This window comes from Salvia hispanica, chromosome 2, assembly GCF_029641045.1.
Source record: "Salvia hispanica isolate PSC_SH4W2 chromosome 2, Shi_PSC_v1, whole genome shotgun sequence".
NCBI classification, from domain to species: Eukaryota; Viridiplantae; Streptophyta; class Magnoliopsida; order Lamiales; family Lamiaceae; genus Salvia; species Salvia hispanica.
Genome location: NC_142693.1, coordinates 26,665,377 through 26,688,837, shown reverse-complemented (window position 1 = coordinate 26,688,837; position 23,461 = coordinate 26,665,377). Strand labels below are relative to the sequence as shown.

The following is a 23,461-nucleotide window of genomic DNA, read 5'->3' as shown; positions in this document are numbered from 1 at the left end:
GTAATGATGAGTCAAGCTTGTAGAAAGGTCGATATGATATGTGCCACCAATTTTCTTTATTTTAGGGTGCAATAATCAAAAGGTGAACTAATGTTTTGTGCCATAATTCACGCAAAATTCAAAATATGTTTACATAGCATTTATTTTACTCTTAAACAATTGTCACTCTCCAATTGCCCAAATTCCCTTTCCACACACACACACACACACACACACACACATTTGAGGCATATATATGCATAGTAGTAGCTTAACTCTTGTGTACCTCCACACATTACTGCTTTTAAAATCAAGCCTAGTCAATGGATAGATCTTCCCACTTCTACCTCCTTATAACATCGTTCTTCCTACTTCAATGGCTGATTTGTTCTGCCTCAGCCAACTCCGATATCAACACTGATCGTTCCTCGCTTACTGCCTTCAAATCTCGAATCTCTTTCGATCCCAATAATATATTGACCAAAAATTGGAGCAGTGAGAGCGACGTTTGTAGTTGGATCGGAGTTACTTGTGATTCTCGCTATCACAGGATGACTCAGTTGAATATATCATCCATGGGTCTTGTAGTAACCATTTCTCCAGAAATCAGAAATCTTTCTTTTCTCGTTTCTTTAGATATGAGCCAGAACTCTTTTCGTGGTCCTATTCCCCCATCTATGTTCAACATGTCACTTTTAGAAGTTTTGATTTTGAGGAATAACAGTTTGTCTAGTAGCCTACCTCTTGATATGTGCAAACACAACCTGCATAGACTGAAGAGACTTCGTATTTCTTACAACAAGTTGTATGGGGAAATACCATCGAGTTTGGGGCAGTGTTCAAAGCTTGAGTATCTTTCTTTGTACAACAACAGTTTTAGTGGAGTTGTGCCAAAACAAATTGGAAACTTGACATTGCTTCAACACTTTCATATACTACGATTAGATAATACTTCCTTTGTCTACTAGAAGTAGGTACTTTGGGACGACATGAAGTTTTAATGCTACTTGGGTAAGTGTGTGAGAGAAAGAGAAAAAGTAATTGAAGTAGTGTTAGTTCATAGTGAAACTCAGATTAGTCCAAAGTTACTTACGTTATTTTTCCTCCTATCAAATAAAAATCCCTCTGATAAATATATGCAATCACGTGTCAAAATCATTCATTTCTAAGTATTGATATTCAATCTCTCAGTTATGATATAAGAAGTAGTTCCGAATAAATACAACTCTCTTCACATGATTGCATTTTAATTTTTTGCTTCTTTTCCGAAATGGCAGGTAATATTCCAAAAGTGATAACTCATCTTATTAACTTGCAAGTTTTGGACATGAGTTCCAATAAGTTGTCAGGATCATTGCCAAAGGAAATTGGGAACATGACATCCCTTACCAACTTATTGTTTAACAACAATAAATTAAGTGGTATGATATTTTTATCTTTCATTGCTTTATCTTCTACCATTTTGTAGCATGTAAGTAATTAATATTATGATTGATAAATAATCAATAATTAAGGTATAACCTTCCAGTTTTTGTAATCCTGTTAATTAAGTTTCAATATATACAGTACACAGATTTTGGGTGGGAGGATCCAAATATTGTTGTAAAAGTTATTTGCCTTCTCATCATAAACATGAATAGAGCATTTATCTTCAGTTCTATGGTTTTGAGTTTTGACTAGGTTGATACAGATTATTTCTGTCTCTGCTGTCGCCTCAACAATTTGAACATTTAATTTAATGCACTTAAGAATAGCATCTCTTGAGAATCTTCAACCTTTTACACTAATTCAAACTCTTTTTTGAGTATATCTCTCATGAAATATGTGCAGTAGCTTTATATTTAATGTTTGTTTTGTAGAAAAACACAAAAATAGGTTTGGGTTTGCAGTATGATTGGAGAAATTTTCTACACCAAAAATGTGATATTATTACTATTAGAGATGGTCCAATTCTGCTATTAGTAAGAGTAATACCTCACTAAATTTATGTGTGGATGATTCATAATCTCACAGATCATATTCCAAATGGAATTTTTCTTCTCAATAATTAATTTCAATTGGAAATGGCTAACAGCCGACTTGGTGGATCATTTCCAACAGAAATTGGTAACACAACCATCTCAAATGTGTTTCTTAGCTACAATAATTTAAGCGGTATGATTTTCTGTTTTCTTTCATACTGTAAATTCTTCCCCATTTCATTAACAAAGTTTATTAGATATTAAATGTTGCTTTTTTTCCATCTTAGATACTACTCCCTCCGTCTCATAGTAGATGTCACACTTTCCTTTTTAGTTTGTCCCACAAAAGATGTCACATTTCCTTTTTTGAAAAAAAGTTATCTCTCACATTAATATAAATATATTATTTTCTCTTTCCACTCAACACATAAAACAACACCTCCTAAAATCTCATGCCAATCCCCAAGTGTGACATCTATTATTGGGCGGAGGGAATACTACATACTCCATATGATATACTCATCATTTTAGATTAATAAAAAATGATCATTTTAGATTAATTACTACTATACCTTACACAAAAATTTTTTGTAACCATGTTATTTGATTTGCCTAAGTCTTTTAATTGCAATTACAATTTTTTTACCATATATAGTACTACTCCCTCCGTTCCATTTTAAGTGACATATTATCCATTTTTTAAGATGTCACATTCTAAAATACACATTTTTAAATATAGAAACAATACTTTTTCTGTTTTTTCCCTCTTTCTTACTTTATTCACTCTACTTTACTTACAAAACAACACTACGTAAAATCTCATGGCGAATTAGAAATGTTCCACTTGGAGTGAGACTGAGAGAGTGTATGTTGATTATAATGATGCATTAATCTGTGGCAACGGCAGATCAATCTCTGTTTTAATGCATTTGTTTCATATATTTCGATTAAAATTGAAATTGACACAGACAAAATAAACTTTCAGGTCCGATACCATCTACCTTTGTGAATCAATCAAAACTGCTTTATTTAGCAATCTATTCCTGCAACTTAACTGGAAGGATTCCACCAAACCTTTGCAACTTGAGATCCCTCCAATTACTCGATTTATCGTACAATAATTTGGAAGGAGCACTTCCATATTGTCTAGGAAAATTGGGCACATCTGCGTTATCTTCGATTTGCAAGCAAATAAACTTTCTGGAATCATACCATCAATAATATTCCCAAAGGGTTGCAATCTACAGTCAATCAATCTGAATGGAAACAAATTGGAAGGAACACTTCCCCAAACATTGGGCAACTGCCAAGATTTGGATATCCTGGACATTGGTGAAAATAAGATACAAGGTGCATTTCCATTTTGGATGGAAACACTCCCTAAACTTCGCGTCCTCATCTTGAACCTAAATAAGTTCAATGGTACGATGTCCGTGTTCAAAAACTGAGCAGCCTTTCCCAAAGTTGCAAGTATTGGATGTCTCATATAATGCAGTTGTTGGCTCTCTATCTGATAGATATTTCAACAACTTTCGTGGTATGATTGATGCCAAGGAATACATGTCCGATGATGAAGCATATTTCAAGATCACAGTGAAGGGCTTGGAACAGTTATTTGAGCGACTGCTGACTACATTTACAATTATCGATATGTCCTCCAATAGATTCTCCAGGACCATTCCATCTTCTATTGGGAATCTTAACTCGTTTAGATACTTGAATTTGTCTCACAATACACTTGTTTGCTATTGTTTCATATATTCATTCAAGTGTGTTTCATAGTGAGGAGAATACACGCCTAAATAGGCTGAGAATCATGTACATATGGTATGATTTACCCAAGCTATAAATTAGGAAAAGATAATTTACAATTAATGTGAGATCATTCTAATTTATTCCCTAATCTCGGTGTATCTTCCGTGATATCTTCCAACACTCCCCCTCAAGTTAAACAATGGGATCACCCATTTTCAACTTGCCCAATACTTCATGGAAGCTTCTTGAATCCACAACCTTCGTAAGAATATCTGCTAACTGGTCTTTTGAACGAACAAATGGAAGGTCCACAATTCTAGCTTCTATATTCTCCTTGATGAAGTGGCTGTCTACTTCAACGTGCTTCGTTCGATCATGTTGCACGGGATTTTCAGATATGCTTATTGCTGCCTTGTTGTCACAAAAGAGCTTGCATGGCTCCTTTGACATCAAGCCTAATTCTGTCATCAACTTCTTCAGCCATAGGATCTCTGTCAATCCACTTTTGATTTCACGAAACTCTGCTTCTGCACTTGATAGAGCTACTACCTTTTGCTTTTTACTTTGCCAAGTCACGAGATTTCCACCCACGAAGGTAAAATATCCTGCAGTCGATCTTCGATCATTTGGGTTCCCTGCCCAGTCCGCATCTGTGAACCCATGCACTTCTAAGTTCCCATGGTTTTCAAACATAACTCCATGTCCCGGAGTCCCCTTCAAGTAACGCACAATCCTCAAAGCCGCTTCCCAGTGATCGACTTGAGGCTTATGCATAAACTGACTAACTATTCCCATTGCATAGGCAATTTCTGGTCTAGTATGGGATAAATAGATAAGCTTACCCACCAGACGTTGGTATCTCGTTTGGTGCGTGAGTTCGGCTCCTTTATTGAGTCGAAGACCATGGTTCTGCATCATTGGAGTCTCTGCAGGCTTGCAATCTAGCATCCCTGTTTCGGCCGAAAGATCCAAAACATACTTCCGTTGGCTTATAAATATCCCTTTCTTGGATCGCATCACTTCAATACTTTAAGAGACCCAAATCCTTCATCTCAAATTCAGAAAAAAGATTCTTCCTTAGCTTGCTTATCTCTTCCTCGTCATCTCCAGTAAGGATCATATCATCCACATAGATAATGAGTCACGTGATCTTCCCTTCTTTCTTCTTGAGAAACAAAGTATGATCTGAATTACTCTGTTGGTATCCATATTTCTTCATTACTTCAGTAAACCTCCCAAACTATGCCCTTGGATATTGTTTCAAACCATAAAGAGTCCTTCTTAGCTTACACACCTCTCCTGCCTTGAATTCCCCATCAAATCCTGGTGGAGCCTCTATATAGATTGGTTCAGTGAGTTCGCCATGCAGAAAGGCGTTAGTCACGTCAAACTAATGTAGCGGCCAGTTCTTTGTTGCGGCAATAGAGAAAAACACACGAATAGTACTCATCTTGGCCATTGGTGAGAAGGTCTCTGAATAATCGACTCCATAGGTTTGAGTATAGCCCTTTGGCACTAACCTCGCCTTGTAGCGCTAAATTGAACCGTCTGGCTTCCTCTTGATCGTGAATACCCAACGACATCCTACTAGTCTAGACCCTTCGGGTCCCAGACACACTTCCCACGTTCTGCTTTTCATTAGTGCCTTCATTTCTACGAGCATTGCTTCCCTCCAATGTTTGATTTTCATCGCTTCTTCCGCAGTTCTGGGAATTTCCTCTTCATCATATAGAGCTGTTGTGAAGGACCTTGCCATCTCCGTCAAATTTGCTTTAGCCAGATTCGCCACCGAATATCTACTCTTCTTCGAGATACGTTTTGGGCTGTACCTCTTGGGTGGGACGCCCCTTGTGGTTCGATAAGGGAGTATGTATTGTCCTGTATCTCCATCAATTGCAGCAGTCTCTACCGGTTCCAGTTCTGTCACAGAGTCATTAGGAATATTCGTACTATTGACTCCAGGTTCAGTAATTACCTCAGATATCACGGAGGAGGACTATCGGGAGAAGGCGAGTGAGGAGGCTCCGCTGTTGACAAGACAGGCTCGGCGACAGTACTAACTGTCTCTGTTGGTTCCGTGGCAGAGTTGCTTGGTGGTGACACAAACCAACATAGAGGTCCACTCGTCCTATCAATAGTTCTACTCTCCCCCTGACCACTAAGGTTGGTGTAGTAATACTCACACTCAAGAAAATTGCAATTCATAGTGGTTATTATTTTCCTAGATGATGGATCAAAGCACCTATACCCCTTTTGGTTGATTCCATATCCCAAAAAAACACATTATGGCGCAAGCGGAAAATTTAGTTCTTTCGTGTTTTGGAACATGGACATACACGGAACACCCAAAAATTTTAAGTGGTAAGGTAAGTGGTTCAGGTACTTTGGCTAGGGAAGATAAAAGTTGTAAATGAGTTTTCATGTTTAAAATTTTTGTAGGTAGACGGTTAACTAAATACACAGATGTAGCAACAGTCTCAGGCCATAAAAATCTTGGAACATTAGAATCAAAAAACAAGGCACGAGTAATTTCCAAAATGATCCTATTTTTCCTTTCAGCTACTCCATTTTGTTCGGGGGTATATGGGCAAGAGGTTTGGTGAACTAACCCTTTATCCACGAAAAAATTTGACATTTCCCGATTTACAAACTCCCTCCCGTTGTCTTACCTAAGAATTTTAATGGTTGTCTGAAATTGAGTTTGAACCAGTTTGTAAAAAAGGACAAATTTTTCGTACACTTCAGATTTGTTTTTCAAAAAATATACCCACGTCATTCTCGAACAATCATCCACAAACAATAAAAAATATTTAAAACCATGATCACCAGTAACGGTGCAGGATTTATCTAGGATTTATCTTGGAATAAATTCATATAAATCCATAAAATAAGATAATATTATATTATATTTATTCAAATCTATCTAAGATTTAACTAGGAACAGATCCATATAAATCTAAAAGATAAGAATAAAATATTATATTATCATTATCCAAATCCACCTAGAATTTATCTATTAATATAATTCATATAAACTCATAGGATAAGAATAAAATAATATTATCATTATCTATATCCAACTAGGATTTGTCTAGGGATAAATCCACATTAATCCATAGGATATAAATAAATGTTAGATTGTCATTATCCAAATTTAACTAGGATTTTCGTCTAGGAATTAAATCCCTACTAATCCATAAAATAAGGATAAAATCTATAATTAATCCATGATTTAATACAAAATCAAATCTTAATATATAAAATCCATAAGATATATTCAAATCTTAATTCTAAATTAATCTTGGATTATTTCCAAAATTAATTTAAGGGTTAGGAAACCCTACTCTAAATTTGGAAAGCGATTATTCGCTGAGCTATGCGAGACGATGGAACACGAGTCTGGGATCTGCCCACGAAGGGCTCCCACTCGCACCATGGCTGCTGCTGTTCTGCGTCGCGCAAACTGCCTAGCTCTGGAGCTTGGGCTGCCGACACAGCTTGGCCAGCCTGCCGACGCTGCTCCCACTCAACGCTGCATCGCTTCAGAACACCAGAATGGCCGACTACGTGATTCAATTTAGTACATGAAACAATAACATATTCAGTCCACGTAATCATTACGCATTGAATAACTAGTTTCAATTCAATCCACGTAATCATCACGTAACAATTCACAATTGTGTTTGTAAGACTCCAAGTCACGCGATTTTACGACACGAAACAAATATATAGAGTTGTGATTAATGTCGAACCAATTTTAAAAACCGAACTAGAGACCAAATCTGGGCCATTAGATCTAGTTTTTTTGATGAGATGTGCTGCTATGAAAATTTTTTCGGCTTCATTACAAGCCCATTTTACTTCATTATATAGGTCTATTACTTTATTCTGTACGTAATACCTTGAAACTACAACATGTTTTTACTTGCTTCCAATAGGTTTTGAAATGATTCAACATATGCTTCATTCAAATTCATTGACGTGGGTTTTTGCTTGATTAACATATAAAAATGCAATTTATTCAAGTGAGTTTATTACTTCATTCATAAAAGTTATTACTTCATTGGATAAGATTTTTACTTCATTCCCGTAGGACTTCAAATGCTTCTACACATACTTCATTCCAATAATTTATTACATTATTCCATGTGTTTATTAAACCATATTAGCGCCATGGCGTTGGTGATAGATATTGTAGAGAGAAAGAACGGCACGCGACGGCGAAACCACATTTACGTACTGGAATGGAGTAAAAACCTACTGGAATGAAGTAAAAACCTACTAGAATGAAGTAATATATTCTGGAACGAAGTTAAATCTTCGTAACATGTTAGTATGAGTTATTTACCTTCAGATGAATTAAAATAGGCTCGTGATGAAGGTGAAAATAATTTATAAATTTCTGTATGTTATCCGTAAAAAACTAGATCTAAAAGCCCTAATTTAGTAGGGTTCGGTGGTTCGGTCTTTAAGAGTGGATTTGTGGATAATGAGACTCTAAAGTATCATGACATAAATTAATTAACTAACCATATCTAACGCCTAGGTAATGATTACCAACAAATAACATTTGTCAACCAAAACCCAATCCACGTAATGATTGAAAACTTGGTAAGAAATAATCCTGGAGAATTTATCTCCCAATACATTCAATTTGGGCAGATTACGAGATCATGCAGCCCTTCGAGTTCTTCGTACAAAATTATGTTAAACCATTCGAAAATTAACAACCACGCTCCGAAGAAAAACATGCATTCAAGCAATTCACATAACATGAAATTAATCCACATAATCAGAGCCAAAAATTGGCTCTGATACCAATTAATGGGGTTTGGTGCCCCTTGCACAGCGGAAGACTTGTACAAAACAAATAAATCAGACGTGGATCTATTTGACCGATTATGCGATTAATCAATTCACATGTTAAACTGATAATTGCATGCTAGAACGCAAATAATTCATGCTTAGAAAATATAAATCCTAAACATGAGTACTACGGTTTAGAGTTACCGATTTGATTCTCCAAAGAATCGACTATTGCTCGCGCCTTCTCCGCGTGATGATCTTCGATACTAGACCACAGATCTTCTCTCTGGTTTCCGAACTGTATCTCGATATCAGGGTGGGTTGATCTTATCAAAATACTAGGACTCGAATAAAGAAGATAGAAGAAATCCTTCTCCAATTAGGAGAGAAATTCGAACTCCTCTAGGTAGAGGGGGACGAAAATTATGAGTAATGATAATAATAATTTATGTCTCCTTTATTCTCCTATTTATATAAAGTTCCTTTTGGGCCCAGACAGGCATTTATGGAAGGTTTTGGATATGGGCTCGCCCAATTAGCTTTTTACTAATTAAATTGAACCCACAATTTAATACAAGCTTATATTGGAATATTACGAGCAGCCACTACAGAAGTAATATTGAACTCTCCCCATCCAAATCCGAAATTACAAGTAATTTGGGTTTCCACTTTGTTTATTATTTATTTCCCGCGCTTAAGATATAAATGTCCATTAATTAATTAATGTCTGCTATGGACTTAATTAATTAATATCTTATTAATTCCAAGAGTGGACTTAGCGAGAAACATTTATTTATTATTCATAGAGTAATAAAACTCCAACTGGCCAGTTTTCCGAATAATAAAACCTTGTTCGAGCTCCTCTTGAGGACATTATCAAACGAGACTCACCTCGCGCACGTTTCAACATAATAGCAATCTTAGCACCACCAGATATTAATCACCACTACCCAATATATCAGGATTATTGGGTTGCGAAAAACCCGCACCATTTGATAAGTCAAAGTAGTGCATAATCAATACCGTATGCTCAATGCTAACATATGTAGATTAAGAAATAGTATTTTATCAAGACCTAGTCTTTCAGTAGATAGCATAAAGACACGTCTTGCTGTTAGATCCGTTCAGTGCTATACCACACCAATGTCATCTTATTTCAGTAAGGCTTAGAAATATGCGGACTGACATTGCAACCTTTCACGATAGGTAGTCTAAGCTTATCTAGGTTGTGAAATTCTTCTTTTTCTTTTGCAAAGCATAGAATAGATTTGACCGTGTTACCTTAAAGTGGACGACGCCCACAACCGGTCTACTAAGCAAAAGACTTAGACTTTGTTTACTTCTTATGCATTTAAATGTTTATAAAACATCATATAAATGCACAAGCAAACACAATGTAATAATAATAGTGATTCTATTCGTGCGAGACTGCTCGAATAATACTGAATCGGGTTAAAAGTGAATTAGTAGAGTTTTACGTATACAAGCAAGATTCTATACGCGCGAAAACTTGCTCGAAACATGCTTTCCAGTATACCAAACCTAACAATCTCCCACTTATACTCAAAACATGCTTTCGAGTATACCCACTGCCAAAAACTCTCCCACATATACACAAAGCAGGTATTGATACTAGATATATCGAACTACCATTCATTTCACAAGGTGAAAGAAAAATCTGCTTGGTTGTTCTCTGATTATATCTTTTTCACCATAATGTCCTTGCTGCGTACTTGATCTTTAATTAATTTCATCCCCATATGTGATTGCTTAGCTTAATAAACTCGCGTGTCCCTTGAGTGAACCTTCACTAGAGTAATAAAAAATAATACTCATAGGCAAACTCAAACTTACGATTAAAGCTACTAGGAAGCTATTCCTAAGGTAAACACATATTTAAAGGATGACTTACTCGATAACTGATTGGTCATAAAACTAAGACAGTGTAACCTCAAGGACATTACATGAATGACTGGTAAACTAGAAAATAGTTACTAGTCTTTCTCAAGCACTAGGGTATATTCATTACCTCAAAAAATCCTTTGCCATGGTTAATATGATATATACTTGCTATGCAAAAGCACAACTAATATCAAACTTAGTACACATTACAGCATACATGAGACATCTATCTCCAACACTAGTCTCATTATTCTTGATCTCACTTAAGTGTCAAGCGACACTCGACTAGAGACAAGATAATTCCATCTTGAAAGGTAAAACCTTTGCATGGAAATTCTAATGCTTAAATGTTCCAAGCCATGTGTAGATATAGGATTCCTAAGAGAATCTCAACATTCTTTCTACCAATCTTAAAATGACTTAGATGCTAAGAATGTAATTAGTTTCTCTTAAATCATTTATCTTAAACTGGGTAGACAACCAGTTTCCTATGTAATGCACTTTCAACTTCCTTGTGCTTACAGCACTGTTAAGGACACATGTCAAATTCCAAATATTTGACAATTTTGATAAAACACATATACTCTGATTTAGATGCTTGCCTAAGACCACGAAGGTCTATATAAGCTTCCAATCATGCGTTTCTTGCCCTTAATTACATATCCCATTAGAATGTTCTAGTAGATGATTTCCTCAAGACTTCTATTCATAGAAGGCAGTCTTGACAATCTTAATATATACATTCTAATTAATGTAAGTTCTAATTGACAATAGGATCGAATAAATCCTGACACAACGATAGCGAGAAGATAATTCTGTTTGGGCATAACCCATTGTCATTGTCTAGCCTTTTGAGATCCATATTTACACTTGCAAATATACTAGCTCCCACTGACTGACACAGCCTATAGGTAGTTTTGCAAGTCTTGTAAAACATGTTGTCTATCTTAGATTGTAGTTTGGAATCTATCACCTTTTCAAGGATGAATATCCAAATGAACCAATACTACATTGTAGTTAAAGGGATTATGTTCAAGTTGATCTAAGACTGAGTCTTACGACACTCTTAGACCCAAGAACTTGTTGTGTTCCAGTGGAACGCTCCCACTACGATATGGTTCTTACAATCTTAGGTACTGAAGTTGATTTTATTAGTGCAAAAGTTTTTAATGGTATGACTTCTTAGTAATGTGGAAAATCCGATATCTCTCTCTTTATTTTGAGAGTTATCACGATGTTAGGCTTGTAGTTCATCTCTAGATCTTCATACAAGAATTATATCTTTGAAGATTACAGAACTTATAACCTTACATCATTTGGGACAAACCTTAAAACATGCCTTAGTACTCAACTCCAATTTCTTGGACACTTTTCCAACATGTGTTGGAACAACATTACACCTTGAGATGTGCTAGCCTAGAGTCGCTCTAGTCCACAACTCGTGTTTTTTAGAAGGTACTGATGTTGGTAGTTTCTTTAATGTTTATCCCATCAATGATAAGATTTTAATGAGTACAACTCATCACATAATCAAACTTGTCTTAGAAAGACTTCGATTCCTTCGTACATAACTATCCCATTCATTAGATGAATGCTTGGATTCGTTAATGGAGATTAGACTCCCACTACTGATCATAACCCTTTGCTCGTCTCCTTATGGTGTAAACCATTAAGACTTGCTAGTCTTTCTATGTTGCACTTCTATAAGTATTCTGAATCTCTTGAAAAATCAAATGATTCTAACTCATAGTGCATTAAACAGACTTTCTCAACTGTCAAGCTATTTAACGAAATGTTAAAATCTTGATAGTCTAGATCAGTTCGAACAATTTCTAAGTATTTTCTTGGCCTTAAGGCTAAAGCCATAAATACTTTATCATTCAATGATTAAGAAGTTGATGTGTTGTTGAATACACAACCTTGCCGCACTTATATTATTTTAATACTATGATGCCTTAAGCATCAACCATAAAACAATAGTTGAGCATTTATAGCTCCCACTGCAACAAAAACCTAACTGGATCAAGATCTCTTACTTAGAAGTTGCATTGTCATGTAAGTCATTGTCCTTCGATAATATATGTCAATCCAACTCACAAAGCATCTTTTCTCGCTTTAAACAAACTTTGATGACAATTCAGGTTCTCCCATTTCCACATCTAGTCTTTTGTTCAAATGAACTAGGACTTAAAAAATGCAGCCTTTATGAATTTGTCATCTATCATGTTACTTTGCTCTAACAGTAACATAACGAGTATTATTCTGAAGATTTTCTACTTTTCAGTTAAACCTTCTTGTAGTCATTTCTTGTTACTTTAGGCGATGACTTGTGTCAGAAACTATTTGAGTGATCAAAAGATCCTCAAAACATTCTGTCACTTTAGGATATTCCAATCGAATCATCTTGACAGATTCTATTGATATCCATCTTTCATCGTTATTAACCAAGACTTGTCGAGCTACTTAAAGGAAAATAGCTTGACCTTATTCCTCAAAGAGCTTGTCAAGTACATGCATAATGCATTCTCGAACATTCTTCGTGGAATTATGTCGAGGAAATGGAGGACATGAATCATTGAGTATAAACTCAAGGTTTTCAGCGATGAGAAACTTATCAATTTTCGTTTCCGGTCTACATAATTTAGGCATTCGAGTTTTCTTTCTTTAAGGATCGCAGACAAATATTAAATGACATAATGAAGATTTGGCAAATAAACTTATTATCACATACTCATGCTCAATACATAATCACAAATAACCATAAAACAATTATGTATCTTACAACAACAAAATTAATAAATTGTATCCGCCTTTGGAGGTTAATACGCATTAACATTTTGACAATTTTACTGGTCACAACACCGACGCATTAAATTGTATCCTCCAATGTTGCCTAAACACGACCATCAGATTTAGCATTACAGAATTTTATTTCTACAACACACTCCCATAACAATGTTCATATGCTGATAACAAAACCAAGCTATCTCATAAATTCTGATTGAACCCTGAAACTCGCAGTTCCTTAGGATTATTGTCCCTACTTTGTAGGTGGCAATAATATTAGGAACCACTTTCTAGTTCATTCTATTTATTATGTGAGAAGTCCGCCCTTATGAACTTACTGTTTTCGTAGGATTATTGTCCCTACTTTGCAGGTGGCAATAATATTAGAAAATCAGCTTCACAAAATTTGGCAGTCCAACCGATGAAGACCGTATACAACGCATTTGTTGTAATCATCACTTAGATATTTTTATATGGTTTTTGCATAATTATAACATCAGCAGATAAAACAGATAATCCACTTAAAATCGATAAACACCAAATAAACAGATAAATCCATTTAATGCATGGCATTTAATCACACAGGATAATTATCGACAATTATTTAATCTAGTCAAGGGAGAATCAATTAAATAATTAAGTTTTATATGCTAGGGATTGGTGCCCCCTTGCACAACGGAAGACATGCATACACAAATAAATCAGATCTATAGATCTATTTGACCGATTATGGGATTAATTATCTACATGTTAAACAAATCAAATTGCATTCAAGAACACAAATAAATCATGTTTAAGGAATTAAAACTCTAATTCATGATTTCCTACGGTTTAGAGTTACTGATCTGATTCTCCAAAGAATCGACGATTGCTTGCTCCTTCTCCACATCAAGATCTTCGTACTCGACCACAAATCTTCTAATCTATATCCCGAACTCAGATAATGACCTTTGGGTGGGAAAAGCTTGTCAGAATCGAAAAGGGCTTGATTAGAAAGAAGACAGAACTTCAGTTCTATGAAGAACTGAGAAAACCGTTCACTCCAGAGAGGGGAGAACGAAATTTATGTGTTAAAATCACTTTAAATCTCCTTTCTAATCTCCTTTTATATTGAGTTATGATGGGCCAGATTAGGGATCCATGGAGGTTGGACTTGGGCCAAACCTGTTGGACATTTACTAATTAAATTGAGCCCCAATTTAATACAAGTCCAAACAGAATATTATTATCATACACTATAGTATAATAATATTGACTGCCCGTCCAATCCCAAATTACGAGTAATCCGGGCTTTTACCTCTTTAATTTATTATTTCCCGTGTTAAAGATATAAATATCCATTAATCAATTTAAGTCTGCTATTTGACTTTAATTAATTAATATCTTTTTCCAAGAGTTTTCTAGTTCAACATCTTTATTTATTATTCTGGAATAAATTCCAACCGGCCGGGTTTCTGAATAATAAAACCTTTTTCGAACACCTCTTGAGGATATTATCAAACTGGACTCACCCAGCACACGATTCATTGCAATAACAATACTAGCACCTCTAGACATTGATCACCACTACCCAAGATATCAGGATTCTTGGATTGCGAAAAATCCGCACCATTTGATAAATCAAAGTAGTGCATAATCAATATCGTATGCTCAATGTTATGTCAACAATGATTAAGAAATAACAATCACCGTGACTTCGTCTTTCGGTAAATAGCAAGAAAGACTTATCTCAACTGTTAGATCCTTCAGTGCTATACCACACCAGTGTCGTTTATTTCCTAAGGTAAGGAAACATGCGGACTGACACTGCAACCTTTCACGATAGGTAGCCAAAGCTTATCTAGGTTGTGAAATTCTATTTCTCTTCTACAAAGGACCGACTGCGTCACCTTCTATGAACATCGTTCACGACCAGTCTACTATGTAGAAAAAGTAGACTTGTTTGCTTCTTATACATTTAAATGTTTGAGAAACATCTTATAAATGCACAAGCAAACATCAATGCGATAAAATTACTTCTTCTCGCTTTGGCTTAAAAGTGGATTGTAAAATTTATTGTATACAAGCAATTCTATCCGTGCAACATGCTCGAAATATGCTTTTCAGTATACCAATCCTAACAATCTCCCACTTATACTCAAAATCATGCTTTCGAGTATACCTACTGCCAAAACTCTCCCACTTATACTCTAAGCAGGTCTCGGACCATGATACATCGAACTACCATACTTTTCACCTCATGTGTAAAACATGTTGCCATATAGGCATTTTGTGAAAAATTCTGCCAGGTTGTTCTCTGATGATATCTTGGTAACCATAATGTTTCGCTGCGCACTTAATCCTTAATTAATTTCATACTTCCTCTCTATGTGATTGCTTAGCCTTATCAGATCGTGTTTCCCTTGAGTTAGACACATGACTAGAGTAACCATAATAAAATATAATACTCATAGGAATACTCGGAATCACGGTCAAAGCTATTAGGAAGTTATTGAGATGAACAACTACCTTAGTAGTTTCCAACGAAACCACACTTGTAATTTTCATTATGGAGTCTATGATTTGATCACACTACTTCATGTCTCAGTATTAAACTCCTAAAGTGAACACATAGTCAGAGGATAACTCGATCACCGATCAATAATAAAATCGAGTCGATGTAACCTAAAGGACATAACATAGATGTCTGGTAAACTAGAGCATACCGTTTAGCCTTCTTCAAGTACTATAGTATATTCTTTACCAATCCAATGTCCTTGGCCATGGTTAATATGATATCAAGCTTCTATGCCAACGGCAAAGCTAATATCTAACTTAATTCACATCATAGCATACATGAGACTTCCAATTACAGAACTTGTCTCATTCTTCTTGATCTCATTCAGTGTCGAAAAACACTTGACTAGAGACAAGATAATTCCATCCAGAGAAGTAAAAACTTTTCTTGGAATTTTCAATGCTAAAGTGTCTAAGTATGATGTAGATGTAAGATTCTTTAAGAAAACTTAACATTCTTTTTCTAGCAATCTAATGACTTCGATGCTTAGAATGTAACTAGTTTATCTTAAATCCATCATTCTTAAACTGGGTAGACGACCAGTTTCCTACGCTAGATAACCCTTTGAGTTGTTTATCAACTTTTATAGATGTCATCATCGTAGAGTACCAAGAATACCATATATAGTGCACTTTCAACTTTCTTGTACTTGTAGCACATAACCATTAAGATGTTCCATGTAGATGATCTCCTCAAGACTTCTACTTAAAGAAAATTGTCTTGACAATCATAATACATACATCCTAATTTATGTAAGCTACAATAGACAATATGATATAGATCGTCTTAGGCATAATTGCAAGCGAGAATATCATTCTTTCTGGGTATAACCCTTAGCCATTATTCTAGCCTTTCAAGATCCATGTTTACACTTGCAGATCCACTAGCTCCCACTGGCTAAAATAGTCTATGGGTAGTATCGCAAATCTTGCAAACATTCTTGTCTATCTTAGATTATTATTCAGAATCTATCATCTTATCAAGAACGACTATCTGAATGAGTCAATGTGTCCTTGTAGTTACAGGGATTAGATTCAAGTCGATCTAAAACTGAGTCTAAAGACTCTCTTAGACCCATGAACTTGTTATGTTCGCAAGGAACGCTCCCACTAGGACATGACTCTTATAATCTTAGGTACAAATGTTGATTTTCTAAGTGCATAAGCATCTAATGGTATGACTTCTTGGTTAAGATGGAAAATAGATATTCTCATTATCTTGAGAATTATCATGCTTGTTAGGCTTGTAGTTCTTCTCATAATCTTCATCAAAGAATCTAGTATTGATGTAAACAAACACTTATCTGCCGTGAAGATTATAGAACCCGTACCTTTTCTATCAATTGGGACAATCTTAAAACATACCTCAGTACACAACTCCAATTACTTGGATACCTTTTCCAAAACATGTGTTGGAATAACTCCACACCTTGAGATGTGCTGGACTAGACTTACCTCTAGTCCACAACTCGTGTGTTGTAGAAGGTACTGATGTTATGGTAGTTTCTTTAAGATAAAACTCGTTGTTTCCAACGTAAATCCCATTAATGATAAGGTATCATTGAGTGAAATTGTTCCCTTATCAAACTTGTCTTAGAGAGACTTCGATATCTTCTTATATGACTATCCCATTCTTTAGAAGAATGCTTGGAGTAGTCAACTAGGATTTAACTCCCACTACTGACCTTAACTCATTGCTCGTCTCCCATGGTGTAGACCATTGAGACTTGCTAGTCTTTCTATGTTGCATCTCTATAAGTATTCTGAATCCCTTGAACCACCAAAGGATCCTTACTTATAGTGCATCAACCAGACTTACTTGACTTTCGAGCTATTTAACAAGCAAGTTGTTAAAATCTCGATAGTCACTTGAGTTAGACAAAATCAGTTTGAACAATTACTAAGTAGTTTCTTGGCCTTATGTCTAAGTGCCATAAATACTTTATCATTCATTGTATAAGAAGTTGAACTGTTGTTCGAAACTCAATCTTGTTGCATTTATATTATTTAGATACTATGATGTATAATTTGTTTTTCTATGGTACTATGATAGATATTCGAATCACATTTCTTAATAATGCACGCATTATAAAATGACATCGAACATCATTTAATCATAAACAAGTTTAGAAACTGAATATAAATTCACTCTAAACACGACTGTACCAATAAAACAAAACTCTAATATCAAAACAAAACAATTAAGTGAGCTTAAATAAATAGCTCCCACTGCAACAACTGCCCAACTGGATTAAGATCTCTCCTTCAGAAGTTACATTGTTATCTAAGTCATTGTCCTTCTTTAGAAGAGGTCAATCTGACTTACAATGCATCTTCACTTTGCCTTTTCACCTTATTTATCTTGCCTTTCTTGCTTTCAGCAGGCATTGATGACAATTCAGCTCTTCCCTCTTTCCATAGCTAGTCTTTTGTTCGATTGAACTAAGACATAGGAAAGATGCAGCTTTAACGAATTTGTCATCTATCATGTTATCTTCCTCTATTATTAATAAAGTGAATATCATGTAGAAGGTTTCCAACTTTTAAGTAACAACCTTCATACTATCACTTCCTATTACATTTGATGAAGAACTTAGTGTAGAAACTATTTGAGTAACTGAATCAGAAGATTCCTCAAAATATTCTATCTCTCGTGGATATTCCAATAGAATCTGGACATCGTCCTTATTGGATATTCTTCTTTCATCAATATAAACCAAGACGTGTCTTACTACTTAACAGAAAGTATTTTGACCTTCTATCTCAAAGAACTTGTGAAGTACATGCATAAAATGCATTCTTGAATTTTCTTTATAGAATTTTGTCAAGGAAATAGAGGACATGAATTGGTGAATACAAACTTTAAGTTTTCAGCAATGAGAATCTTATCCATTTACATTTTCAGTCTACATAAATTTTGGCCTTCGAGTTTGATTTCTTTAAGGTTCGCAGACATTATTAAGAATTTGGCTGAGAAGAAATAAAACTATTTATCACATACTATGCTTGATACATAATCGCAAACAACCACAAAACAATTTATGTATCTCGTAACTGCCAAAACCAAAATAAGTACGTCTCTAGGGAGGTCATACAAATTCGGATTCCAACAATTTCCTGGTCACAATACCGACGAATAGTCCAGAGACCACTAAGGTGGCATGGCCGCCAAATATTGCCTAAGCTTTTACCATAAATATTTGCATCTAGGAATTTCATTTCTGTTTTGATACTCCTTCTAGGGAAGGTCGTACGCCACTAACAAAATTCCATAGCTATCTTATAAATAAGTTTAAACAAATGAACTTGCAATTTCGTAAGATTATGGCTCCCACTAGGGTGGGTCGCGATAATATTAGAAACATGCTTCTAGTTTAAACAATTTACTATTAAGAAGTCTAATCTTATGACCTTGTTATTTCGTAGGATTATTGCTCCCACTAAGGTGGGTCGCGATAATATTAGAAATTGCTTCATATATAGACCAATTTATGGAGACCATATACAACGCACTGTTGTAATTATCGCTTAGTTATTTTGAACATGACTTTTGCATAATTATCACATAAGCAGATACGGCAGATTAATCCACTTATAATAGATAATCACCAAATAAGTAGACAAATCCATTTACTTCATGATAATTAATCACACTGGATAATTATTCAAATTATTTAATAAATCTAGGGAGATTTAATTAAACAATTAATTCCTTATCTTATTCCAAAATAAAAATTGCGGAAGATAAATTTATCTTGGATAATGGTTATCCAAATTAATTAGGATTTATCTAGATAGAATATAATCTATCTAAATCCTCTTAGGATTATTCTAGATTTTACATGGATAAAATCAAATCCTAAATTCAAGATAAGATTGACATAGTATTATCATTATCTAAATCATACCAGGATATTTCAGGATAAAAACAAATTTCTCCAAATCCATAAGATAAAGATAAAATCCAATCATTCTAAGATTTTAAAAAAAATCTTAGATTATTTAGAATAAGAAACTAGAATATATCATATCTATTAGGATTTATTCTAGATAAAATTAATTTTATTAGAAATCCATTAGATAAGGATTATCTTGTATTATCTTTATCCAAATTTATCTAGGATATATTCTAAATAGAAATAAATCTATTTATATCCATAAAATTAGGATAAACTAGAATTAATATTAATTAATTCAACTATGATTTAACTAGATAGAACTAAATCTATCTTAAATCCAAATGATAATACAGTAAATAGTTATCTAATTCTTCTAAGATATATTCTCGATAGATTTATATCTATCAATATCTATGAGATATAGACAAATTTAATTATCTAAATCTACTAGGATATTTTCTAAATAGAATTAATTCTATAAATATCCACAAGATTAAGATAAACATGGATTTTAATTATCCAAATCAACTAAGATATATTCTAGATAGAATTAAATCTATCAATATCTACAAGATATGGATAAACATAATTAAAACTTATCTTAGTCTATCTAGGATTTATTCACATAGAATTAAATCTATATAAATCCATAAGACAATAAAATTAATTATTATCCAAATTTACTAGGATTTAATCTAGATATAATTAAATATATCTAAATCCATAAAATAAGGATAAAAAATCCAAATATAATTAATTACATTATCTAGTCTATCTAGGATTTATTCAATAGAATTAAATCTATATAAATCCATATGACATAATAAAATAAATTAATTATTATTATCCTAATTTATCTAGGATTTATCTAGATAGAATTTACTCTATCTAAATCCATAAAATAAGGATAAATATCCCATTAATTCATAATTTAAATTTTGGATAATCCAAAATATATTCAAATCTTATTCTAAAATATATGTTGAAAAATTAACTCTAAAATTAGTTCCAAGGGTTAGGAAACCCTAACTAATTTCAATGTTTTTCTCCAAATTAGTTCCTAAGATTAGGGAAACCCTAACTAATTTGGAAAGTTGCGCTGCCTCGAGCCCGGAAATGCCACCGACGAGCTGCCACTCGGACCGCAGCTGCTGGGCTCCCACTCGAACAGTCGCCGCTGGAGTGCTTGACTTCGCTGATCGGAACGTTGCGACAGTAGCAACCTGTTCAGCTTCCCTTATCTGTTCAGCAGTGAAAACCGTCTCCGCGAACATCGCGGTGCAATTCTCCACTTCGCGAATTATTCCATATTCACGCGAAATAATTGCAACCAACAAACAAATTTTCGCGGTGGATACATGCGGTGATACATAACTGAATACATCATCAAATAATATGTATGGATCTAATCATTACGTCTAACTAATGATCCCAATACATGATTGAAAACCCATCAAAAAAGTTATAAGGGCGATCTCATTATTATGCACCGCAATATGTAATTAACAGACGACAATTCATGCATATCAATTCACAATTCGAAATTACGGCAACAACATAAAAAAAAATTCAAAACTATGTAATCGTTACATGTACATAATGATTACAAATTAAATATTAAGCATACTCATTACAAAAATATAATGAATTACACAAACCAATTCACGAGATTGAATTGGTCAAGCGTCGTCATCGCTAAAACGTGAATATCGTGATCTTAAAGTTCGAACTTTGTTTACACGTTAAAAAACACATAAACAACGAACATGCAATAGAAGTATGCCATCAAGCAATTCATATAACATGAAATTAATCCACATAATCAGAGCCAAAAATTGGCTCTGATACCAATTGCTGGGGATTGGTGCCCCCTTGCACAACGGAAGACATGCATACACAAATAAATCATTTGACCGATTATGGGATTAATTATCTACATGTTAAACAAATCAAATTGCATTCAAGAACACAAATAAATCATGTTTAAGGAATTAAAAATCTAATTCGTGATTTCCTACGGTTTAGAGTTACCGATCTGATTCTCCAAAGAATCGACGATTGCTTGCTCCTTCTCCACATCAAGATCTTCGTACTCGACCACAAATCTTCTCATCTGTATCCCGAACTCAGATAATGACCATTGGGTGGGCAAAGCTTGTCAGAATCGAAAAGGGCTTGATTAGAAAGAAGACAGAACTTCAGTTCTATGAAGAACTGAGAAAACCGTTCACTCCAGAGAGGGGAGAACGAAATTTATGTGTTAAAATCACTTTAAATCTCCTTTCTAATCTCCTTTTATATTGAGTTATGATGGGCCAGATTAGGGATCCATGGAGGTTGGACTTGGGCCAAACCTGTTGGACATTTACTAATTAAATTGAGCCCCAATTTAATACAAGTCCAAACAGAATATTATTATCATACACTATAGTATAATAATATTGACTGCCCGTCCAATCCCAAATTACGAGTAATCCGGGCTTTTACCTCTTTAATTTATTATTTCCCGTGTTAAAGATATAAATATCCATTAATCAATTTAAGTCTGCTATTTGACTTTAATTAATTAATATCTTTTTCCAAGAGTTTTCTAGTTCAACATCTTTATTTATTATTCTGGAATAAATTCCAACCGGCCGGGTTTCTGAATAATAAAACCTTTTTCGAACACCTCTTGAGGATATTATCAAACTGGACTCACCCAGCACACGATTCATTGCAATAACAATACTAGCACCTCTAGACATTGATCACCACTACCCAAGATATCAGGATTCTTGGATTGCGAAAAATCCGCACCATTTGATAAATCAAAGTAGTGCATAATCAATATCGTATGCTCAATGTTATGTCAACAATGATTAAGAAATAATAATCACCGTGACTTTGTCTTTCGGTAAATAGCAAGAAAGACTTATCTCAACTGTTAGATCCTTCAGTGCTATACCACACCAGTGTCGTTTATTTCCTAAGGTAAGAAAACATGCGGACTGACACTGCAACCTTTCACGATAGGTAGCCAAAGCCTATCTAGGTTGTGAAATTCTATTTCTCTTCTACAAAGGACCGACTGCGTCACCTTCTGTGAATATCGTTCACGACCAGTCTACTATGTAGAAAAAGTAGACTTGTTTGCTTCTTATACATTTAAATGTCTGAGAAACATCTTATAAATGCACAAGCAAACATCAATGCGATAAAATTACTTCTTCTCGCTTTGGCTTAAAAGTGGATTGTAAAATTTATTGTATACAAGCAATTCAAGATAACGTTGATCTAGGATTATCATTATTTAAATTGTACTAGGATATTACTAGATAGAATCAGTTCCATCATTATCCATAAGATAAAAATAAAATCCTATCAGCCAAGATTTATACAAATCTTAATTCTATTTAGAATAGACATCCAGAATATATCATACATTTCTTAGAATTTCTTAGATAAATAAATTTATCTAAATCCAATTAAATAAGGATTTCTTATATATCATCTTTATCCTAATTCTTCTAGGATATAAATCCAAAAGATAAGGATAAATTGGATTAATACTTATTTTAATCCATCTAGGATTTGTCTTAATAGAATTAAATCTATTCAAATCCATAAGATAAAATAAATTAATATAAATTTTTATCCTAATTGATCTAGGATTTATCTTGGAATAAATTCATATAAATCCATAAAATAAGATAATATTATATTATATTTATTCAAATCTATCTAAGATTTAACTAGGAACAAATCCATATAAATCTAAAAGATAAGAATAAAATATTATATTATCATTATCCAAATCCACCTAGAATTTATCTA

The 23,461-nt window shown here is 34.2% G+C and overlaps 1 pseudogene; it reads left to right on the top strand.

Moving 5' to 3' along the window:
• The first annotated feature begins 284 nt into the window (after positions 1–284).
• The window catches only part of LOC148931961 (uncharacterized), a 35,626-nt pseudogene continuing 12,449 nt past the window's right edge, over positions 285–23,461 (top strand).